Here is a 20,954-nt window from a genome sequence, read left to right as displayed (position 1 = left end):
CAGTAGGAATGAGTGGTGGAATTAAAACAAAGAAGTTACCCTGATGGGCCAGAAAAGGCTTTGAAATGCTTTTTCCATGGATGGCCAGTCTGATCCTATTAAAACCCACAGTACATCTGCTAGGAGTAGAACTGGCTGGTAATGGGGATATACGTTACTCCTTTAATAAAAGCAAATGACTGCGAGGAATGCAGCCATTTAAACTTCAGCTTGCATAACCTGTGAAAAGGGAAAACAATCAGCTGACCTTCCAGATCAGGAGGTTTTCTCCATGTGGGTCTGGCGCACGCACCCAGCCTGCTCCTGACACGCTTCCAACAATCCCTGTCTGAGTCCCAATAAAAAAACCCCAAACGCTCTTTGTTGAGAGAGGCCCATTCAAGAGCCAGCACACACGGCCTGCGCTGCTCACATTTCCAGATTCTGAATCATTTCCTCCATTCACGCGGCCGTCTCTCTCCGTCTGGGTTTGGACACGTCCAGCTCTCCGCTTTCGCCGCTTCCTGAGCTGTGCAGGCTGTGAGCGCGGCCCTGGCTGGGGATGCACCCTCCACGGCTGCAGCAGAAGCATCCCTCGGTGATGCTGATTTTGGCTATGGGGGACGTCGTCTGTCTTTGCCGTATGTCTTGGGGCAGGACGGGTGTGAGGTCTCCCTCCGGAGAGCCTCCCTGCACAGCCCCAGTGCAGGATTCATCCCGTGGTGTCCCACCAGCTGGGGTGCCCCTGCCCAGAGCTCCCAGCCCCACGAGGTGGACACAGCGCTGGGGTTGTGCCGCCTTGGTGGGGGGCAGAGGCATGAGGCAAGGCAGGGAATGTCCCCGGCAGGTGGGGGTCAGCCTGGCTGCGGAAACGGGTGAGGAGGGTTGGGGGCTGCATGTTATCAGCTTCCTTTCAAGTCCTTTCCTCTGCCTACACCCTTGTACTTCCCCCCCAAGCACAGCCAGCCCGATGTGTTGTGGCTGGGTTGTGAAAAAGACAATGTGGAAAGATTAGAAGAACAAATCTTAATTAACTCCTGTGTATCGCTCGGTGTCCTTACAATGAGGAGAAAATATTTGGGGATTGCAGTGCACGAAAGTATTCAGTGCATGAAGAATATTCAAACGGAGAGCTGCAAGGGCTGTGCATACACAGTGCTGGGGACCCCAGATTCTCCAGCTGATACCTAGAAGAGCTGTCTGTTATAACTGACCAGCTGCCAGAAATCTTCAGCTTCGCTGGCCTCTCTGTGTGTTGGCCAGCATACCAGATATGTTTTGGAGCTATTGCATCCGGGTCTCCACCAGGCAGAGATAATCAGCGTTTTGTCTCTTCCTTTGATAGCTGAAGCATCCGAAGAGCCAACCTGTGCTCCTTCAGGAAGAAAATGTTTGCACAGAAAGAAGTGAAAAGAAGGAAAAAGAAATCACTGACTTCCAGGTCATTAAAACCTCTACACTGCGGCCATTAACAGCACAGTATGGCCTCATGGATGATAGGCACTGCTGTGTCAGATGTGGAAAACAATGTGCAACCTGAATCCTGCTCCTTGGAGCACGGATGTGGGGGACATGGTGCCTGCACCCACCTGGCACCGGCTCGCTGCAGGCCCCTGGGGGGGGAGCGGCCCCGGCCCCCCCTGCAGCTGGGCCAGGGGCTCTGCTGGCTTGGCCAAGACAAATGGCAGTTTCCCCTCGCTCTGCAAGTCTTAAAACATAGGTTGTCATGCGAAGGAAATTGTGCACGGTGGTGATGAATGGTTGTGAAATACCATTTGCCAGAAATATTTTTGGATGCTGCAATTTAGCTGCAAATTACCGAACTCCCAACGTAGCCCCAGGAGAAGGAGGAGGAGGACACCAGCCTCGCCGTGCCAGGCTGGCACCTCGTCCCCTCTTCTCCTCCTGCCACCCACCTCCTTCCACCCCATCATCCCCATTTCTGGGGTGTTTTCAGAAAACACCGTTCCTGGTCCAACAGCTGGGGCCAGGTCCCGGCCTGGGACAATCTGCGAGACCTGGGCTGAAGGCAGAGGAGCTCTGACAGCTCCCATCTGCCAGTGGCCTGGCCCCGCGCCCCTCCGTGGCTATTTCGGGATGAGCAAAATGGAGTGGTTGGAAATTGCGGGTTCGCTCAGCAGTCTTGGCTATCGTGCTGGATGGTGCTGAAGTAGGCATAGCAACAGGAAAGGAATGTTCCCTGTAAAAAGATAACCGTGCTTTGCCGAGGACGTGGAACAGTAAAGTTTGTTAAAGCAATCAGTATGTGTCATAATGTTTATTTAACTGAGAGCAGGGACGATGGAAAAGCATTGCAGCTGTGGAGAAGCCCCAGAGTGCTAAGGAGAGGGAAGGGGAGCATAGATTTAGTAGCTGTCTTCCCTTGAAAAAGAAAACAAGCTGTGCTATCAAGCCATCGATGGGGCAGATAGTGGGAGAGTACACAAGGTAGCTGCTGACTGCTCACTCTTCTGGAGGGCGAGGTTAGAGTTTTATTATCTGAAGTTCACATTCAGGTTAACAGCTCTGAGGATGTGGTTGCAGCTCTAAAGGGAACAAAATTTAATTCTTCTCTAAACATAAGCTATTTCTGTTTGAAGGCAGATAACCTTTTTGGCTGTGCTATTTGCCAGTGGTAGATAGAGAGATTGGAGCAGCAGAGTGATGCTTGAATTCCTCCAGCAAATGAAAGGGGAGAACTTGACACCACCGAGCCAAATTGGGGCCAAATCCTGCTTTAGCTCATTTCCTGGGGAGTCCTAGCAAAGAGCAGCTCCTTCTGCAGGAGGCCAAAGCAAGGCAGGAGCAGGACACTCGATAATTCCTGCAGCAGTAGATGAAATTGAATACTCAGCCCAGTGCTGGCAGTGGGATCTGTGAGGCTGCAGAACAGTGCCAAGGGATGTGGGAAACGTGCAGGGTCTGCTGCAAGAAGTAGGCTTTTTCCACACATATACAAAAAAACAAATTAACCCTAAAACAAATTTTGCTCCTTTTTTTTTTTTTTTTTGAACTGATTAAAACTTTTTTGGTTGAAACTGGAAATGATGTGAGTTTGGGGGTTTGTTTTTCTTACAGAAAATCAAATCTGTTCAGGGGAATGCGAGCCTTTCCTTCTCTCTGCAAATTGGATTTCAGTTGAAGGCAATGTTTTCTATCAATAAGGGGAAAATATTGCCTCAGCTGAACTGGGGCCATCCGACACTTAGCCAGCCAAAGTACGCGCGATGTGCTGAGTAGGGAACACGGCTGCGCTGGCTGCGAGGGCTCCTCTTCCCCTCCCAGGGCTCGGGGTGTGAATGAGACCTTGCAGAGCCCCCTGGTCCCGATGTGGGATGTCGGCTGGACCTGCTCACCTCCTCTGGAAGCCCACGGCCCCTTTGGGAGCAGGGGCAGCTCCATCCTGTGCTGCGCCGTTCCCCTGCTCCTCTCCCTGCCCGCTCGGCTGCTATCTCCCTAACAAACTCCAGGCTCCCTGCTCGCCTTGCAGAAAAAAAACCATAAAGCCCATTTCAGAGACGAAATTGCCCATAATTTACATGCCTCTCCTCACTTTGAAACGCAAGACGGCTGATGATAACATCGCGAGTGACAGAAGTGGTATCTGTTGCTAATTACAAGCTGACATTATGGTCAAGCAGAGCCATGGGGCCCATAAAAAGCTTATTCAAAGTTGCTTTTCTCCCACTTCAAACACAGGCTGGACACAATGCCAGGCATTTTCCACCTTCGGACGGAGTGGTTCCTCCCAACCAGCCTGGCGGCTCCTGGTGCAGGAGGAAAATTGCTGCAGGGAGCAGCAGAGGTTACCGCGGCTGGCCCAAAGTGACCATGTCATGAAGACATTCGCTCACCTTTCCTGGAGAAAAGCAGTGATCATTTCTATTTCCAAACCCCATTCTCCCTCACAGGCTCACCCTTCCCCCCTTCCCCCAGAGCACTTGGAAAGGGTTACCAAGCCTCTTCGATGGGGAAACTGAGGCACGAGAGAGAGCAGTGCCATGCCCTCGGGCGTGCTGTGTCAAAGGAGCGCAGCGTGGGTGCTGCAGCCTGCCCTGGTCTCCTCACCCCAGTGACCACCCTGCCCCGGCCCCTGGAGCCGGGGACGTGCTGATGGCTCTGCAGTAACCACCAGACATTCTCTTCTTAGCACCACCATCCAGAAAAATTGTTTTTTCCATCCCCCTGTGCTATTCAAGTGCCTCTTTCCCCCATGTGGTTCTTGCTGCTGCAACCCCACGTGGGGACGTCGCTGCTGGCTGAAACCTGCCCGCTGCCCCGGGGCCACAGCTGGCGATATGTGAGAGCAGCCGAGGTGCATGCACCGAGCTGAGCCACTGCAAGAATCAGCCCACGAGTCCCAGACGTGCTCCATGCTGGGCCTGGCTCATATCGGCTGGCTCCAAGAGCTTGCTCCTAAAAGTCCTGGTATGGGCACGGCAGCGAGCGGTTCGGATGGTGTCCTGGCTGGGAGCTCACATCTATACCTAAACAATCTGCGTAACCAGGGCGGACATAGCTTCACCTTTCTGGCTCTGAAACAGGGCGCTTCTTGTGGGAATTTGCTGGTGTTAGGAGAGGGACCAGGCAGTGAAAGGTGCACGTGGTGCATGGTGCACGGGGCCGTTTCCTGGCCCCGCAGTGAGCTCCATCCAGCACCGGCAGCAGAAGAGCACGTGCAGGGGAGTTGTTCCGCTTGAAGCAAGCGGGTTTCCTAACTGAGGGTGCTGGGCTCACTGTGGGAGCCCTGAGGGATCATTTTGCTTTTCCTTGGTGCTGACAGCCCTTGAAGGAGCAGGAGTGAGTTGGGACAGGTTGCGGGGTGTTCCCAGCCCCAGAACAGCCTCTGGAAATGCTGTGCAGGCATCTGTGGAAATTCTTCTGCCTTCCTCATGTGCAGGATTTCCCTGTCATCCCCAGCCCCAGAGCAGATCCTGCTCCTTAGCCTGGAGCAGGGGAAGCTTCCCTTGCTGGAGGGTGGGCATGAAGTGGAGCAGGGAGACCATACAGGGGGCAGCTGCTCCCACAGCGGGATGCAAACAGGGAGCTGTGGTCCTCCTGCACCCTGTGGGACCTCTCACAAATCCCATTAAAATCAGTGATTAAAGTCCCATTAAATCTCCACAGCATGCGTTCTGGGCTTCACCACAGCCCAGTCTGAATTCCTTCTTTCATCCCAAGGACAAATGCGCGATTGTCCCACCGAGCCCTGTGGCACTCGTGGCTCTGGTACAACCTCCCGCTTCATCCTGCAGCCTTCGCTCTTGGCTGGGCCCTGCTGTGAAGGCAGGAGAACTGATCCAGACCATGTTTTGCCAAAGACATTACATGGTGCACCCGCTTTGGGACCTTTCTTGGTTGTCTATTGTGGAAAAAAGTGTCTTTCCCCCAGCCTGTGGAAGCGGGACCAGAGGAAGGCAGAGAAGGCATAGCAGTCAGGGAGCAAGTGGCTCCTGCACTGGGAGCCTGGTTCCCGTAAGAGCTGAGGCAGAACATTTCCAAGCAAAATGTGCAAACGCCCCAACAAGATGGAGCTGGGCCAGCACAACGAGCCCTCGGCACCCTGCTTGGTAGGGGCAAATAAAACTCCTTGTAGGCAGGTTGAGTTTTAACGCGTGCATTGCGTTTCTTGGATACTTGGAGAAAAAACCCCGTGCAGCAGACATCAATGCCTGGCTGGTAGCCCTAAGGGGACATCCCCAGCCCCTGGGCATGGCCCAGCAGTGGTTTGAGCTCTGCTGACCCGTGGCACCCTGTGGAGCTGTGGCTGGCTCAGCACCCCAGGAGCACGCAGCTCTCCGGCACTTCGGAGCTGTGCCATAGGGGCTGGGGAAGGCGATTGCGTCAGGGATTTGGATGCCAAAGCCCTAAAGCCTGGCAGAGGCTTTGCTGTTAAATGCGAGGGTGGGAAAACTCTCCTGTGCTCTGGTGGTGGAAGGGGAGGAGGCCCCTCGGCAAACCCAGGTGGTGTGTGCACCGCTGGAGGTGCCGGTCCGTGATCTCCTGGCAAACAGGGTTTGCTCATCGCTGCAGAGAAGCAGGGTAGGATGGGCTCCCAGCAAGAGCCAAACTCTCCTGGAGGCCCTCTGCAGTTGCAGGGGGGGGTCACTCTGCAGGCACAAGGAAGATCTGTTGTGAGATTTTGTCTGGTTTGTGCAATTCATAATTACCGGCTGGTCGGCTACCTGTAAACCTTGCCTTTCCAGAGAAGGGCAGAGGGAGCTTGCTGTGTCGAGTCACACACGAGCTCTTTATCTCATCACCCTGAAACGTGGAAATGGGCGGCTGGGCGAGCTCCACCCTGGGAGCACTTGCCAGAACAGCAATGCTTGCCGGGGCGCGGCGCCTTGGCTTTCTTTGGTGGTGTTTGCAGAGAGACCAAGAGCTCTGCCAGGCGGCCTCGCTGCAGACACTTAAGCCTTTACTTCCCTCGAGGACTCAGCTCATCCCACCCCTCCGGGAGGCTGCTAGTGCCCAGCATCAGCCGGAGCAGCCGAGGGGCAGGCACAAGGGCAAATGTCCCCGGTGCAGGAGCGGCTGCGGAGCAGGTGTGTGCAGTTTGTGCCTTAAGTCACTGCAGCTGTTGAGGCAGTACAAACGAGTGAGAGCTGAAATGCTCCAGCTAAACTGTCACAGAAGACTGCTAGCAGAGTTTGCTCAGTTTGCTGAGTTGGTATAAATTGTGGGTAGGAGTTACAAGGTTTTTTTTTTTTTTTTTTTGAGAAAATTTCAGCTGAAGTTTATCACAACAATTGGCATTATTCTGTAGGCATCTGTGACCTGCTGGGGAGGTGCTGTTGGTTGGGGAGTGGTGCCATGATCCCCATGCAGATGGGGGGTGGGGGATGAGGTGGGAGCCTGTGCCTCTCCTTCAGCTCTACTACAAGAATTGCACTGCTCATCTGCAAGTACATCCCTGCTGCAGAGGGGGGCTGCAGGTAGGTGCAGGGAGCTCTGTGTGGAGGGACCATGCTGGGGGCTGGGAAAGTGGTGAATATGCAGCTGGGATAGAGAGAAGGCCTACTTTTCCGGGGAGAAATCATACAGCAAACCCTTAACAGGCGTAATCAAAGTTACTTGTTTCGAGAGCAGCTTGGCCCAGGGCTGGAGCCCTGGGGCTGCCCTCTCAGAGGGCAGTGGTTTTCAAAGATGCTCTTTGATCCATGGGGGGGCTAGAGAGATGCTGGGGACAAAACTGTGGCATTGCTTCCCTTTGCCTGCAGACTTGCTTCTCTTGAAGCTGTGGGAAAACCTGAGGATTTTCTAGGACGTGGCCAGCACAAAGCAGCTCTTGCTGTCCTGCTCTTCCTCACCCCGAGCCCTGTGAGGGTAATGGGAAGAGGCAGGAGGAGCAAGTGAAGTCCCACAGACGTGGGTGAGGGCAGTCAGCCTTGCGAGGCAGCAGCCTCCTTGTGCTGGCTGCATGGAAATGTTTGTGTGTGTGATTCCCCAAACCCCCGGTGGGATACAGAGCTAACTGTGGAGGCTTGGAGCCCTACAGCCATACCTGAGTGAGAGCAGGAGACAGGTGTTTGCTTGCTTGACAGTGGATAAATTATGTGACTCCTCCGGGTGATCTCTGGAAGAAAATCCTCCCCTTTTCTGCTGCTAAAGCACTTGCAGCAAGTATGAAACTTGTGTTTCCTGTATTACTCCTGCAAACCCGCTTGTGACCTGATGAATCTGCGGTACATGCTGAAGGGAAAGATGGGTGGTGCTGGCTGGGCTGGGCTTCGGGAGCTCCCTCCACAGCCAAAAAGCACCTAGCTGTGTGGGGAGAAGCTGGGGGATGTCTTGGGCTGGAGACTGGCTGCTCCCTGTGCCTGCAGGGATGTTTGTCCCGGGGCGCCTCTGCTGCCCCAGATCCCTTGGGCTCACTTGGCTCTGCTGTAGGCTTCGTGGCAATGTTCCAGTACACGTCTCTGTGTGCCGTTCCCATTTACCACTGTGAAAGCACGCTTCAGCTCTTATCCTCAAAGCAGCAAATACTGATGCACAGCCACGTGTGTACACGCTGCCCTGGAGGAGCGGTGGGAGCTGAGCATGGGCTGCAGAGCCCTGCAGTTGGTCACTGCTCTGCTCAGCACAGGCTGGTCCGGGGCTGAGTTAATTCTGCAGCAGTGCAGAAATGCAACACCCTTGGCAAGATGAGATGTGTCAAACCGTAAAAGCTCGTGACTGCCTGACCACAGGCCTGCAGGAGAAGCTGTTCTGCTTAGGTAGCTTGCTCTCTGAAGCAGGCAATTGGTGCAGGCAGCTGAAAGCTGAGAAAAGCTCTTCTCAGCTCTGTTTTTGGTGTCTGGGCATTGGTTAACTGTTGCTAGATTAATGGAGATGCCACACAACCAATAAGGCTTCACCAGCCCCTTCCTTGCAGCGTGCAAAGCCGCTGGCTCAGGGCGTTTTGGAGGGTGCAATGTATTTCACTAAGTGTGGAGAGCGGCTGCTGCGGTGCTGGCTGGGGCCCTTCCAGCCCAGGTGACCTGAAAGTCTCCGCTTCTTGTCCTGAAATGTCTCTAACTGCACTTTATCCTCTCCCTGCTGTAACCCTGTCTGGCCTGTTGGGCTGGGGATTTTGCTCTCTGAACATCTCTGGATGTTGGAGAAAGCTGAAATGTCAGATTGACCTTTTGAGGTTTTTCGTTTCTCGGGGAAGAAGGTTTCCATACAACTCATGCCATGAATCAATCCAAAGGGATGCATTTTTCTGCACCAGTTAAATAAAAGATCATTAAACCTAACAAATGTTTCCAAGCTTGCCTGCACTTTCACACCGTGTTCAGCTATAAATATGATCTGTGCTTGTAAAAACGTAAACAACATGCTACTCAAAAGCAGGAGACTCTATATACCTCCTTTCTTCTTATTTTTTTAAGCTGCCCAAGAAATATATACACACATTCCTAATATGTTTACTTAAGCAGGAAGCAGACGAATAGTTTGAGATAATGTTTCAGCCTATTGTGAGTTATATGCTCTGCAAAGATTGTTTCTTTTATGGGCTAATTTCTCAACCAGAGAGAAAAAGCTGAAAAATCTTGTCAATTCCTTAATTGTAGGAAAGATTTGCAGGAATTTCCACTGTGTTTCCCTCTCAAAAAAAGTGACACTTGAGACCGCTGATAAAAGGAGAAGCAGATTAAGTAGTCCTAATTCATTTTGTATATGACGGGGGCTAATTCCTCCTGCTCTCACTGTGGTGGCCAGCTGGCTGGCGCGTTGCTGCCTTGCCCTGCTCGTGGGGAGATCTGGGGGGTGATACAGGTCTGAAGGCCTGGAGAAGGAGCGGGATGCTGAATTCGTAGGCAGAGCTTGTTCTGGGTTTGGTCACACCCTGTGCTTATGCAGGGTCCCTGACTCCCTCCCCCCATTATCTTTAGGCTGACATCACAGTGAAATGGGACGTCAGAGTAAGTTTTAAGGGACTCAGTTCTTGATTGCTGGCGGTTGATGAAGCCTTGTCTCCAGCAGGGTGACCAGAGGTCTGCGAGGCACAGCCCAGAGGTCAGAGGAAACCTTTTAGTGCCCTGTGAGAAGGGCTGGAAGGGGGTTGTTCATCTGTGGAGACTGCCCCAGCTTGGGCAAATGTGCTTTTCTCCTACAGCCTGCCTGTAAGGGAGGGGGGGACCATGTGTGCCTGGCCCTGGTCAGGGTACCCGTTTCTGTCTGGGGCTGTGCAGTGAGGGTCAGGGCAACCCTCCTTCCATCAGCCCCCAGTACTCCTGTGTTAGGAGCTCCCAAGGGGAAAATGCAGGTTTCTGAGGAGCCTGCTGTGCTCCAGCCCCAGGGACACGGTCCCTAGCCCCACGCCACCCCGCAGCAAGGACTGCATGCCAGAATTGTGAAATGCAAACTGGCTGACGGGCAGCTCGCCGCAGCCAAACCCTGCCCTTGGCCACGCTTGAACACCCACTGTGAATTCTGGTTTGGTCTCCAGGAGGTCGGCCAGGACAATTATTTAAACTTTTTGTGTGCAGCGAGTGCTGTCCCCATGAGTGGGGGAGCCCCCAGGCTCACAGGGTGCTGGGAGCTGGGGAGGTGGGAGGAAAAAAAAGGAGCTGTTTGACTTGCGAGGTGCTTGGATGGGCTGCGAACAGCTTGGCGGGTGTGTATTCTTCCCTTCGGTGCGTGTCTCGCCTGGTGCCATGGGAACCCCAAGGGACATCCGTCTGCCCCCATGGCAACCACGGCGCTCAGTGGCATTGCCACCAGCCTGCCGGGCTGCTGCGGTGGCTGGGGATCACTGAGAAGGTGAAGAGGAGAAGCCTGGGACTCCTGGTGTCAGGAGGAAATGAAAGCTGGGTGAAGGATGAGGATCCGATGGCGGCTTCCCCAGCCTGGGATCCCGTCTCGAGTCAATGGGGACACTCAAAGGCTGAGGAGCAGCTTTGTGGGGTGTCCTAAATCTGACGGACAGCTCTCTGATGGGCAGATAAAAGGCAAGGATGTATAAGGAAATAATTGTGATGGGGCCGGAGTCTAATTAAATCGCGGGGTTATTCGTTAAAAGCAAAAAGAGGAGCGCAGCCTGAGAAACGGCAAGTGGGAGCAAACAGATGGGGCGAACTCTGACCCCTTTTGGGAGGGGAAGGGGGGGGGGATGGGGGGCTGGTGGCCAGCTCTGTCCTCCTCTGGGTCCTGGTGGCCCAGGGGCAGGGCTGATCACCACCCAGAGCCCAGCCTGCCCCATGGGCTGCAGGTGTCGTGACTGCAGTGAATGGGATTAAAGGGCTGTAGGGTTTGCTTGCCTGGCTCCTTGGGTCAAGTCCTGTTGGGTTGCTGTTCCTATTAAAGCTTCCTTTGGACGCATCTAACCTTGGTGTAGGGACATCCTCATGGCACTTGCAAGGGCTGACCCCAGCCCATGGCATCTCCTGGACCTCTCTTCCCACCTGAACGCCATCCCTGATGAGACAACTGCCTTATCTGGGTCCCTGGCATGCCACCACCCGGGGTGTAAAGTTGCACAATGCCATTTAGCCCTCCTTGATGAGGCATAAACATGTGCGATGACCCCAGCTTGGCCACCAGGAGCCATGGCAGGGGCTGTGCCGAGCTCCTGGTACCATCCCCTGGTGCGGGGGGTCCTTGGGCGCTGACCTGCGAGGGGCTGGGGGCTGCTGGTGGGGACGGGGTGACAGCAGGCACAGCAGCTGCCCAGCCACGCTCCTTAGGGCTGTTTGTTTGGCTGCCCAGCCCCTAATGGGCTGTTTGGGTTTTGTGGGGATGTGTGTGTCCTGCTGAAAGCTGACACCCCAGAGAAACCAGTGTCTTTCCTCCCCCCTTCACGAAGGGGCAGCGTGCATTTACTCGGAAAGAGATGTCTGACTTGATGACGTGATAAAGGAGCTGTTAAAGAAAGAAGCCAAAAAAAGAAAAAACCCACCCAAACAGTGAGACTAAATAGAGGTTTGATTCTTGTTATCACACTCTGTTTTGGTTGAGCACAAGCGTAAAGCCAGCAGCAAGGGACATGTCCCTGCTGTGCCCAAAGGGGCTCGCGGTGGGGGTGAGGTGTTTGGGGAGGGCAGGGAGGTCACCTACATCGCTCGGCTGCTGACCCACAGCCTCGTGATCCCACGGGCACTGCCACTGGATTCAGACAGGCTGGGAGCCGTGGTTTGGATAAGCACCAAACTTTTTTGGTCCTTATGGGAACGGCAGAGCTGGCAAAGCTGAGACGAATGCCACAAGAAGCAGGCACTGCCCGAAGGCTTGCGGTGCCTCTCACCATTCCTGATCATGGCTGGGGCTGGGAAAGCAGAAACTGCCCATAGCTCTGTTATGATTCCTTCTCGCCTTGTGACAATGCTGTCAGAGTGTCGTGTGGAGTTCTCCTAAACTCCAACCAATTTGCATAAAACATTGCCAGGGCAGGCAAAAAAAAAAAAAAAAAAGATGAAATTGAACAGAGGACTTGCCTACAGCAAGCTGAAGTGACTTGGTCTGGTGAGCTACACTTTCTTGAGGATAGGTGTCAGCACATGGTGTAACTGGGCAGGACAGCGTTTATACATGCTGTTCTTCTTTCTGTGCTCATTCACACTCCCAACTTGCACCTGAATCTGTTGTTTAGCATCCACCATACTAAGCCATGTAGTCAACAAGAAAACTTGGTGAGCTCTAAGCATTTGCCCTCTGACTTGTTTTGGTGTTGTCTAATTCCCTCCCAAAGGCCGTTCTGGCTGAATTTCCCCCTCCATGCCCTGCCTCCCCTCCTCTGCTGACGCTGCCTTGCTCGGGGTGCCGCCAGCGCTATCTCGGGGGGAGCTGCAGTCGGTGCCGCGATAAACCAGCCTTTGTTTGCTCCACGCCCGGCACCGCGCTGTTCCCAGCACTGTTGTTCTTGGCTAAACACTTCCTCAATATTTGCTAATTTGAGCCCAAGCTCTGGTTCCTGGACTGCCACCGTGGTCAGAGGGGGCTCATGCAGAGCGGGAGTTTGGTGCTTGAGCTGCTCGTTACTCTCTGCTTACCGGGCACGGGCACTTGGTGGGGTGGGCAAAGGGCTCTCCAAGGGTGAACGGGATTTTGTTCTGTGGGCTTCCTGCACGGGCACCTTGCCCTGCCTTGCCTGAGATGCCAGGCAAGGTGAGGACAATTACCCTGACCTGTAGGGGCTGTATCTCAGCAGTGCTAGACCCACTGCAAAACTCTCGATTTGTCCGTTTTTCCATTATTTTTGCAAAGTTTTTAATTTTCTACGTGGGTGTGAGAGAGTGCATTTAAACTCTGCAGCTCTGAAAACAAGCTATAAATCCCTAGCTGATGTGGAATCGATAATTTAGTCGTGTCAGCTGGATTTTAAGCTCCTTTTGAAATCTAATAAAGGAATAAGAGTAAAAATGCCAGCCTCAGCAGGCAGCACCTGCTGGGCCAGGGGCTGCGTAGAGCAGTGCTCAGGGTGGAGGGGCTCAGGCAAGGGAGTTTGGTTTCTCACACTTGGTATCTGACCACGATACCCTTGATATGATTCTCCTACCAGCCTTTACAGATGCAGGAGTGAGAGCCTAAGTGAGGGAAATGTCTGGAGGGATGAGTTACTTGGGTTGAGCTAGGCAAGGGCAGAACGTGGGGAGAAGGAAGGAAAGAAGGACCATGGTGCGTGATGCAGCCCAGTCTCCCTCCTGGAGGAGGACTAAGAGGTGATTCTAGCACCTGGTTGTTAAAACTCTGGATTTTCCATGGAAATTATTATTTCTGACTGTCCCATTCACAGTTTTACTCATTAGTGTTTCAGGTGAAGCCAGGTTTTCCATAGTAGCTGGCCAGACTGGGTTTTCCAAAAGCTGGTCCAGATGATTTGGTGCGAAGGAAACTGAATTTTTCCCAAGCGAAAGCAAACAGAGTTATGTGTTGATGGAGCAAACCTGCAAAAATGATGAGGATCAGCAGTCACAGCCAGATTCATTAAACCACTTCTACTTGGAAAAACACTCAAAATTACTGAGATTTCAAAGGTGCTCAGATGTTAACTTTATGTTGGATGCAGAGTGGTTCTATTTCTGGAAACTAAATTTAGCTTCCTCAGTGGGGCCAAGTAGTCTTGGGGCACAGGCCAGGCACAGCTTTTAGTGTATTTTATTTAAAAATTTTGAAGAGCTCTTTGTTTATATCCTGGAAATGTGCTTGTCCTCCTCTCACTACAGCAAAACCCTGGAGTGAATCTGCACCCGCTGAGACCTATTGATCTGAGTTGATTAGTTTAGTGCTAAGATGTACAGGGACTGGGGGGGAGTTCAGGTCATTTCTGTAGGACCTATATAAATCAGCATCCTGCATTCTTGGGCTTCTGAAGCTACTGCTAGCGAGCAAAGACTGCTCCCACAGCTACACTGATGCCACTGGTGTTGCATATAGAAGGACATGAGCAAAAAGCCCCATTTCCAGTGAATTCTACCTGAAGAACAGTGAGAGCAGTGCCTGCTGGCCAGGACGAGGAGGTTGCAGCAGAAATCTTTACTTTCTGACTTCTGCATAGGGTGTCCAAGCTATAGGAGTAAAATTATAGCTGTAACAAGGAAGTGGAAAACCCTAAATGGCACTGGGACTAATCTTTGCTTTTTCCTCCGACTGTTCTCTTTCCCAGCAGAATATGGACAGAATAAACTGTTAAATTAGATTCTCTTTTGGTGGAGACTATGTAAGCCCTACAGACAGCTCTGTTGCTCATTAGGGGTGCATGTATAGCGGGCTGCAGAGGGGCTGGCCCCAGCCCATCAGTACTCCCAAATGTATCTGTGCTATACTCCTCGTGATGGGGAGGTTTCTCAGCTGCTCTGAAGCTCTGCCATCTATGCTGTGGCTTATTAGCCATAAATAAAAGTAATTCTGTGAGTACTGAAACTGCTAGAGCTCAGTTTACTGTTGATTGGTGTCTGGTGGCTCGTTCAAGTTTTATTAATTGTATTAAAACTGCAGCATGAGCTTTTTTCCTCCTTTGACACTAGAAAATCCAGACTAGTGAGAAGTGTTGCCTGAGTAGGTTCCTCAGTGCAAGACAATCACGACCAAAGCTTTTTATTTCCCCATGGTGGGGGCATCGCTAACCTCTTACCCTTGCCCCACAGGATTTTCCAGATCTCTTTTAATGCTACTGATTTTCTTTCACTGGAAACACTAATCGTGCTCTTTCCCTTCTACCCACTTTCTTTCTTTTGCCAAACTTGAAGTAAGTTAATATCTCTGATCTACATTCCCTGTCAAAAGTGGATAACAGGCTCAAGCGCTGGATATGATGAAACATGCACGTGCATACAGCATGACTCCATAAACCTTGTTTCATTTAGAAAGTAGGATAAAAGACCTCAGTAACAAATCTGAATCCTTGTGATTAATGAGCAGAGCCAAAGAGCCTTCATTTTGCTCATGGCTATACTGTGGGCAAGGGCTGTCTGCATTTGATGATTATATTATTTGCTGCTGTTTATTCTTTCACTTCTAATACGGGAGGCTTCGTCGTTTTTTCCATGGATATCAGGACCAAAAGTGACTTTAAACCATCCAGACTGTGACCTCCTGCACAACACAGGCCAGAGAATTTCAACCCTTATTGAACCCAATAACTTGCATTTGACAAAAGCATCTCTTCCAAAAACCCATCCAGCCTTGATTTAAAAGCAAGAGATGGTGGTAGCTGCCTTGGGAATCTCTAGAAAAACAAGGCCTCTGCAGCTGCCTTGGTGTTTAATGTTATTCTCAGGGGAAGGGAAGAAAAACCAACAACCCTAGTTTGCTTTAAAGGACTTGGCAGCTCTAGCTTATGACCGTGTGCTGTTGGTATTGTCAGCCAGCCTTTAGCAGCATTTGCCTGACCAGCCCTTGCTCTTGCTGATTGCTATTCTGGGTACTTGAATGCTTTGGGAGATGCCAGGCAGGTGGGTCTGGGAGGGGTCTGTAGGTCTGCCTTTTTTTGTCCCACATGGGTGCCACAAGAGCTGTATTAGCCTTCTTGTGCTGTGACATTTGCTTTTCTAGAGGGTCTTCGGGTTCCCTGACTTGGTTCCCTCATTCTCCAGGAAAAATCAAAGCACTGCTTTGTTCCCTGCCCTTGCAGGGCTCTTATCTGCTTGGATCTGAGCTGGGGCCATGACTTCTTCTAGGGAGGTTCCCAAACAACTGCCAGATGGCAATCGCATTCAGTTCCTCCAATCAGACTGGTTTTGAACCACTGACAACAGGGTAATAACTGCATATTCCTTTTTCTTTAACCAGCCAAATCCTGAGCTGGGCTTTCTTCCTTCCTTGTCCAAATGTTTGAATAAGTGAAGCCAAGTTTTCTGTTTTTGTGAAATAATATTGCCTTGATTCATGTAGATGTTAAATAAACATGTAAAACAAACGGACTGTGAAGTAGGGCTGAATGTGAAGCTGAATTCCCAGGGTCCTTGGCTTTGTGGGTCTGGTCCCCTGACCTCCTCCATGTCAGGGCAGTATGCCTTTTGTTCTCCATGCCTTTCAGAGATGGACAGGCTGCTGCTGCTTTTCCACTTCTGTGACTTTTACAGGGAATGGGTTTAGGACAAGCAAGACTGGAAAAAAACTTCCAGAGACCATTTAGCTCCTCCTGAAGCCAAAAAGTCCTAGGTCATTGATGTTCTCAGACCTCCAGGCCTCACCATCCTCGTGGTGGAAATGCCTTTGTTAGCATCCTCAATGTCCCTTGTGGCAGCCTTTGCATCTACTGCTCATCCCTTCTGGAATATGTCCTTGGCCTCCCATCACAGCTCTGTGTCATTCTCTAGCTTGTTTCCCCTTGGTCTTCTCTCTATCAGAAGCCAGGGAACCCAGGGAGTAATGACTTTCTTGAGAAGTGTAGCTGTTAAATGGACAGAGGTTTGGAAATAACCCTCTTGCCTCTACCCCAGACCTTGCCATGGTGACCCTGGGCAAGTTCTTTCATCTTGGTTTGGCTCTTCCAATTTTGTCTCTTCATCAGCAGCTGTTCTCTGGGATTCCCTCTTTGTGCTGGACTCTGCTTTCCAAGTGGGATAATTGGCACATGTGATACTTTCTGGCGCTGCTTCCATCTCTCCCTGGATTCATAAACACCCCCCTCAGAGATGAAAGTGCCTGAGCTGACAGCAAAGCAAAGAGCTACGTCACCTTCCAGTGCTGGCCCATGTCCGCTCCTCCTTCCCTGCCCTCGGCCGGGTTGCATGTGGTGCTCTTCTCTTTCTCCTCCTTGGCGTAAGGTTTGTGTCTCCATGTGCTTCCCAAAGCCTCAGGCTGTGAGGGTGCTTTAGAAATAAATCATCCTATCACCCAATTGCTGTAGTGTTTAATTACCCCTTACTTGATGGAGATGTCTGGAAACATAAACAGAAGGGATTCCAGCAGTTCTCCCAGTGTCTAAATGTTTGAACCACATTGCGTGCTTCGTGCTCCGCTCCTTTACCATGCTTCAAACATCTGCCTGTCTCTCTTCCAGGACAGTATTGCTCTCTGCTGAACGCTCTGTCCTGATGATGATGAGGTCCCAAAATGACTCTAACCAGGGAAGGTGGCTGTGAAGCAGGAGGGAAGAGCATGTGCTTGCTGAGCACCATGTTTTTGAAGAAAGTAGATGGAGCTAATGGATGTGATGTACCCCCTCAAGTGTACAGGAATTTCCAGCTCTCAGATACCCATTCACATCCTTAACTTTATTCCTAAGTACATGTTAGCCCTGGTTAATGAGCTGCATGAAATACGAATCTTTTTACCTTCACCTGTCTGTCCATGTGTCATGTTCTCTTGCAGCTGACTCTGCTCCAGGGGATGGGCAAGCGTAGGCATGTTGAATTTCATGACCTCACACAAACCAATTACCCCATTTACAAGCAGTGTTATGGTGTCCTGAGTCAAAAGCCAGTTTTACAGCGTTTTGACAACAGGAGTTAATGTTTCTTCTTTTACCTTTCAAGAAAGGAGCTGTCACTCATCCTTTCCTTTCTTTAAACCTGCTAGATAAATCTCTTCTGACTTTTCTGGCGTGCCTCAGTGAACTCCCCTGCAGGTTTAGGCTGGTATATACTGAGAGAATTGAGGTTTCTTTCTTTCCCATCAGTTCAGTAGCAAAGTGTATGTGTTTCCTCTTTGTTTTCTTTAAACCTTAATGAAAATTGCTGCGGTGCAGTTATTAGGATGAAAAGGTGTCACATCCGTGTGCTGTTCCAGGAGCACCTAGCTCTCGGACGCGCCTTTCAAAGTCCCAGGCGCCGTGTTTGATTCTGTTTTCCTGAGGCACTTGAAAGTTCAGAGGATTATCCAGAGTTTATCCAAACTCATTAGAAGCTCTTTGCCTGGACTGAGATCTGGAAAACTCACAAAATTAGAAGCAACTTGTATGAGGCTTCTGTTACTCCTTGGTTTTGCCAGAGTAGAGGCATGGAGGGATCAGCTGCTCTTGTGGAATTACAGCTTCAGGTACATGCCAAAGCCAACAAAGTGCAGAAATGCTAAAATAAAGCATGGCAAAAAAAAAAAAAAATTAGCTTGATGTTTTCAAACCTCAGTAAAGCATTGGCAGGAGCCTGCCTGGTTCAGCTTTGGACTGGTTGCTTCCTCTGCTCAATCCAAGACGAGAGTCCCCAGCCAGTGCTGGGAACCAAACCCTGCCAGCTGTGGGGCTGCTGCTGGCAGTGCTGCGGCCCCCAAAGCTGTGCTGAGAACCTAGTGTTCCCCTGCGAGGGAGGGACAGGAGATTGCTTGAACTTTGTCCAAGTCATCGGGTCAGACCCAAGCTTGGAGATCTTGTTTGGGTGTTTCTGCTTCCAGTGACGTGTGGGGCTGGGTTCCTCCTCAGCACATGAGGCAGTTTTGTTTTGGTGCTCTGGGGTATTTCATCCCACCTCTGTGGTGGCACACCAGGGCTTGCTTGCTTTGGCCAAAAGAGATGCCTGTCAGGGTGACCTTGGCTTTCCAAAAGCCCTAGCTGTTTCTGTAACTGAGAGGAATGTGTGCCGATGAGAACTTGATCTAATTATCATCTGTTGGCCAGGGGTTGTCATTCCAGTGTTTCTGCTCACTTGTTCTGTTCCCTGTGTGCTTGGCGTGATGGTTGCACAGGTTGCAAGGGGAAGGTGAAGGCAGAGGGGCTTTCAATGGCATTGAATCTCCTGGGATCTGCATCGGGCCAAGGAAAGCTTCGCTTCCTTTCTGAGAGCTGTGCTGGAGGTAGCACATTAACCCAGGAGCCTTGCTTTTGCTGGTAGCTGCAGGGCTGTCACTTCCTCCCCTCCCCTGTGAGATGAGAAATTCACGAGTCAAGCGTGTGCAGCCAAGAGGATGCCATTTGCTGGAGGTGGGGACTGGGCCGTGATCTCTGCTAACCGGGAAGTTATTTTAGACTCTGTCCTGCAATTTGATTCTCTTTCCTAATTGATGGTGGGAGAAGGTTTGGGGTTATGTAATTGTTCTATCTTAGTTCCTTTTTGGGTGGTGGTGAATTGTTCCCAGTCTGGAACAAACTGAGGTTTCTCTCTGCAAAATGGAAAGTGAAGCAGAGGAAGGACCACACCTTGGACCCACCATCTCTACAGTTTTTTCTCTTGTTTTCCATTTGGAGGTTCCCAGAAGACCTTCCACCTACACAGGTCCTGTTTAAAAAAAGCTCAGGGGGAGGGTTGCTGAGGCACAGAAAGGTGAAGCAAATCTGAATGCAAGGCCGAGCATCCATGCAGTGGGTGGTGGAGAAGGCAACTACACTTGGCAGAGCAGAATGACGTGGTGGCAAGGGGCTTGCTACCTTCAATATGAATAAATATTCATATTGTTGAGTTTGTGATTTTAAATCATGGGACTTCTTTAGAAATAAAAACTTCCTTAAAGCAAACAAGAACTCCCTCTCCCCCTGCTCTGTCTCATCTCTTGAGCTCCAGTGAACAGCTCTCAGCCACCTGGGCCCACCTCCCTGCTGCGGCACGGCAAACTCACCCGTCAGCAGCACATTGTTCTTGTTGGCTTTTATTATTCCATGGGCTGAATTACTGTGTGCTTTGATCTCCTGTTGGACTCTCTGCTTAAAAAGGGGGAAAAAGTTGACTTTTTTTTTTTTGCATGTGTCTCACTCATGCAGAAAGGTCAGGTTATGGAAGGAGATGAAATACCAGGGAGAGACTAAGAGGTTTTGAAAGTCTTTGGTAGAGAAAACACTTGAGATACTTTAAGTAGAAGTGTCAAGGATAAACTAGTTGCTGAATAGCTTTTATCTAACCCTGTGCCACAGTCCCACCCGTATCTGGGAATGGGGTACCAGGCTTGGTGCCGGCACGGGTGCTGTCAGTGCTTAGCAGAGAAGATTTGGAGAGATGGCTTGGAAAGAACAAAGGCAGGAGGCCTTTCAGGAGGCAAAGAAGAGCTCTTGTTTTGCTCTGGCAGATCATTTTGAGCTCTGCTGTTACTGTGTGTCTCACATTTTACCTACCTCCATACCTGGTGGAGGCTGCTCATGGTTTTTTTCCTGAGGTTCCCAGTAGGTGGGAGCCCCTCCTCCTTCTCCCATGTGTAGTGGTACTGGGGCTGGTGCTGGCCCATCCGCCACTGCTGCTGAGCTTAGTGCAAGAATGTAAGTTGGTAGGACTCTGAGGTGACCCTTCATAATGGTACTGGTGGGGTTGGATCTTGCTGCTCTCAATAGAGGTGCCAGCTCCAAGCCTAGGAGATGCTCAGTTGGCAAGGAGAGTTATCTTAACAATGGAGGAACAAGCCAGGGCAGAACAGAGCAGGAGAAGCTCCTTATTTCCACACTCTTCTAATGCACAAATCATTAGATTCATGTGCCCTTGGGTGTTAACTTGTGTGGAACAACTGAGCCTCTGGGGTCGTGTAAACCTGAGTGTGCTTTCACATGGGAGCTGTCTGAGCATGTGAAAGGAGGTTAAAGTGGTCTGTGCTTATGAATAGTGAGGACTGCTCTTGGGACTGTTAAAACTCACACTTGGTGTGTATTGCCAAGGGCTCTGCTAGGATAGGTCCAAAAATGCAATGAACAGCTACTGCACTTCAAAGTCACAATGGTGCACAGGGCAACTGGGAGAACTTGCTCAGGGCTTCAGAAAAATACCTTTGGGCTCAGTCAAGAGCCCTAAGGTGTCCTGGGAGAAAGGAGCGGGAAGATGCACCTCAAGGGATGTATTTCTGTGATCACAGCAACTTCCTCTGACCCCTGTGTGCTCATCAGCAGGCAAGGGTGGTTTGAGCCAGTGAAAATAACTCCAGTACTTCATGTGATGTTAATGACCCCTCAGGAGGCTCAGCACCACTCAACACCCTTTTAATCTTCTGGCCTCAATACGGGAACAGAAGAGCTTGGAGAAAGCATGGACATTATCACATTGTAGAGCAGCTCCTCAAAATCCAGGTTCCTAAAAACATTTAAGCCTTCTCTGTGCAGTTCCAAAAGCGCTTTTTTTTTTTTTAACCTCAAGTTAACTATTAGGTCAGCATGGTAACGTATCCTTCAGTAAACCTGAGGTGTCCTGTTACTGCTCTAG

General features: G+C 51.0%; 1 long non-coding RNA gene across 3 annotated transcripts in view; it reads left to right on the top strand.

Moving 5' to 3' along the window:
* Positions 1-20,954, top strand: part of LOC310884270 — an 87,826-nt gene that overhangs the window by 5,731 nt on the left and 61,141 nt on the right. For all 3 annotated transcript variants that reach the window (XR_014574103.1, XR_014574104.1, XR_014574105.1), the window contains one exon: positions 1,325-6,527. This is a non-coding gene — a long non-coding RNA (uncharacterized lncRNA). The remainder of the gene's footprint in view (positions 1-1,324; positions 6,528-20,954) is intronic.

The sequence above is a fragment of the Anser anser genome (assembly GCF_964211835.1).
Source record: "Anser anser genome assembly, chromosome: 19".
Taxonomy (NCBI): domain Eukaryota; kingdom Metazoa; phylum Chordata; class Aves; order Anseriformes; family Anatidae; genus Anser; species Anser anser.
This window is presented reverse-complemented; position numbering and strand designations above follow the sequence as displayed.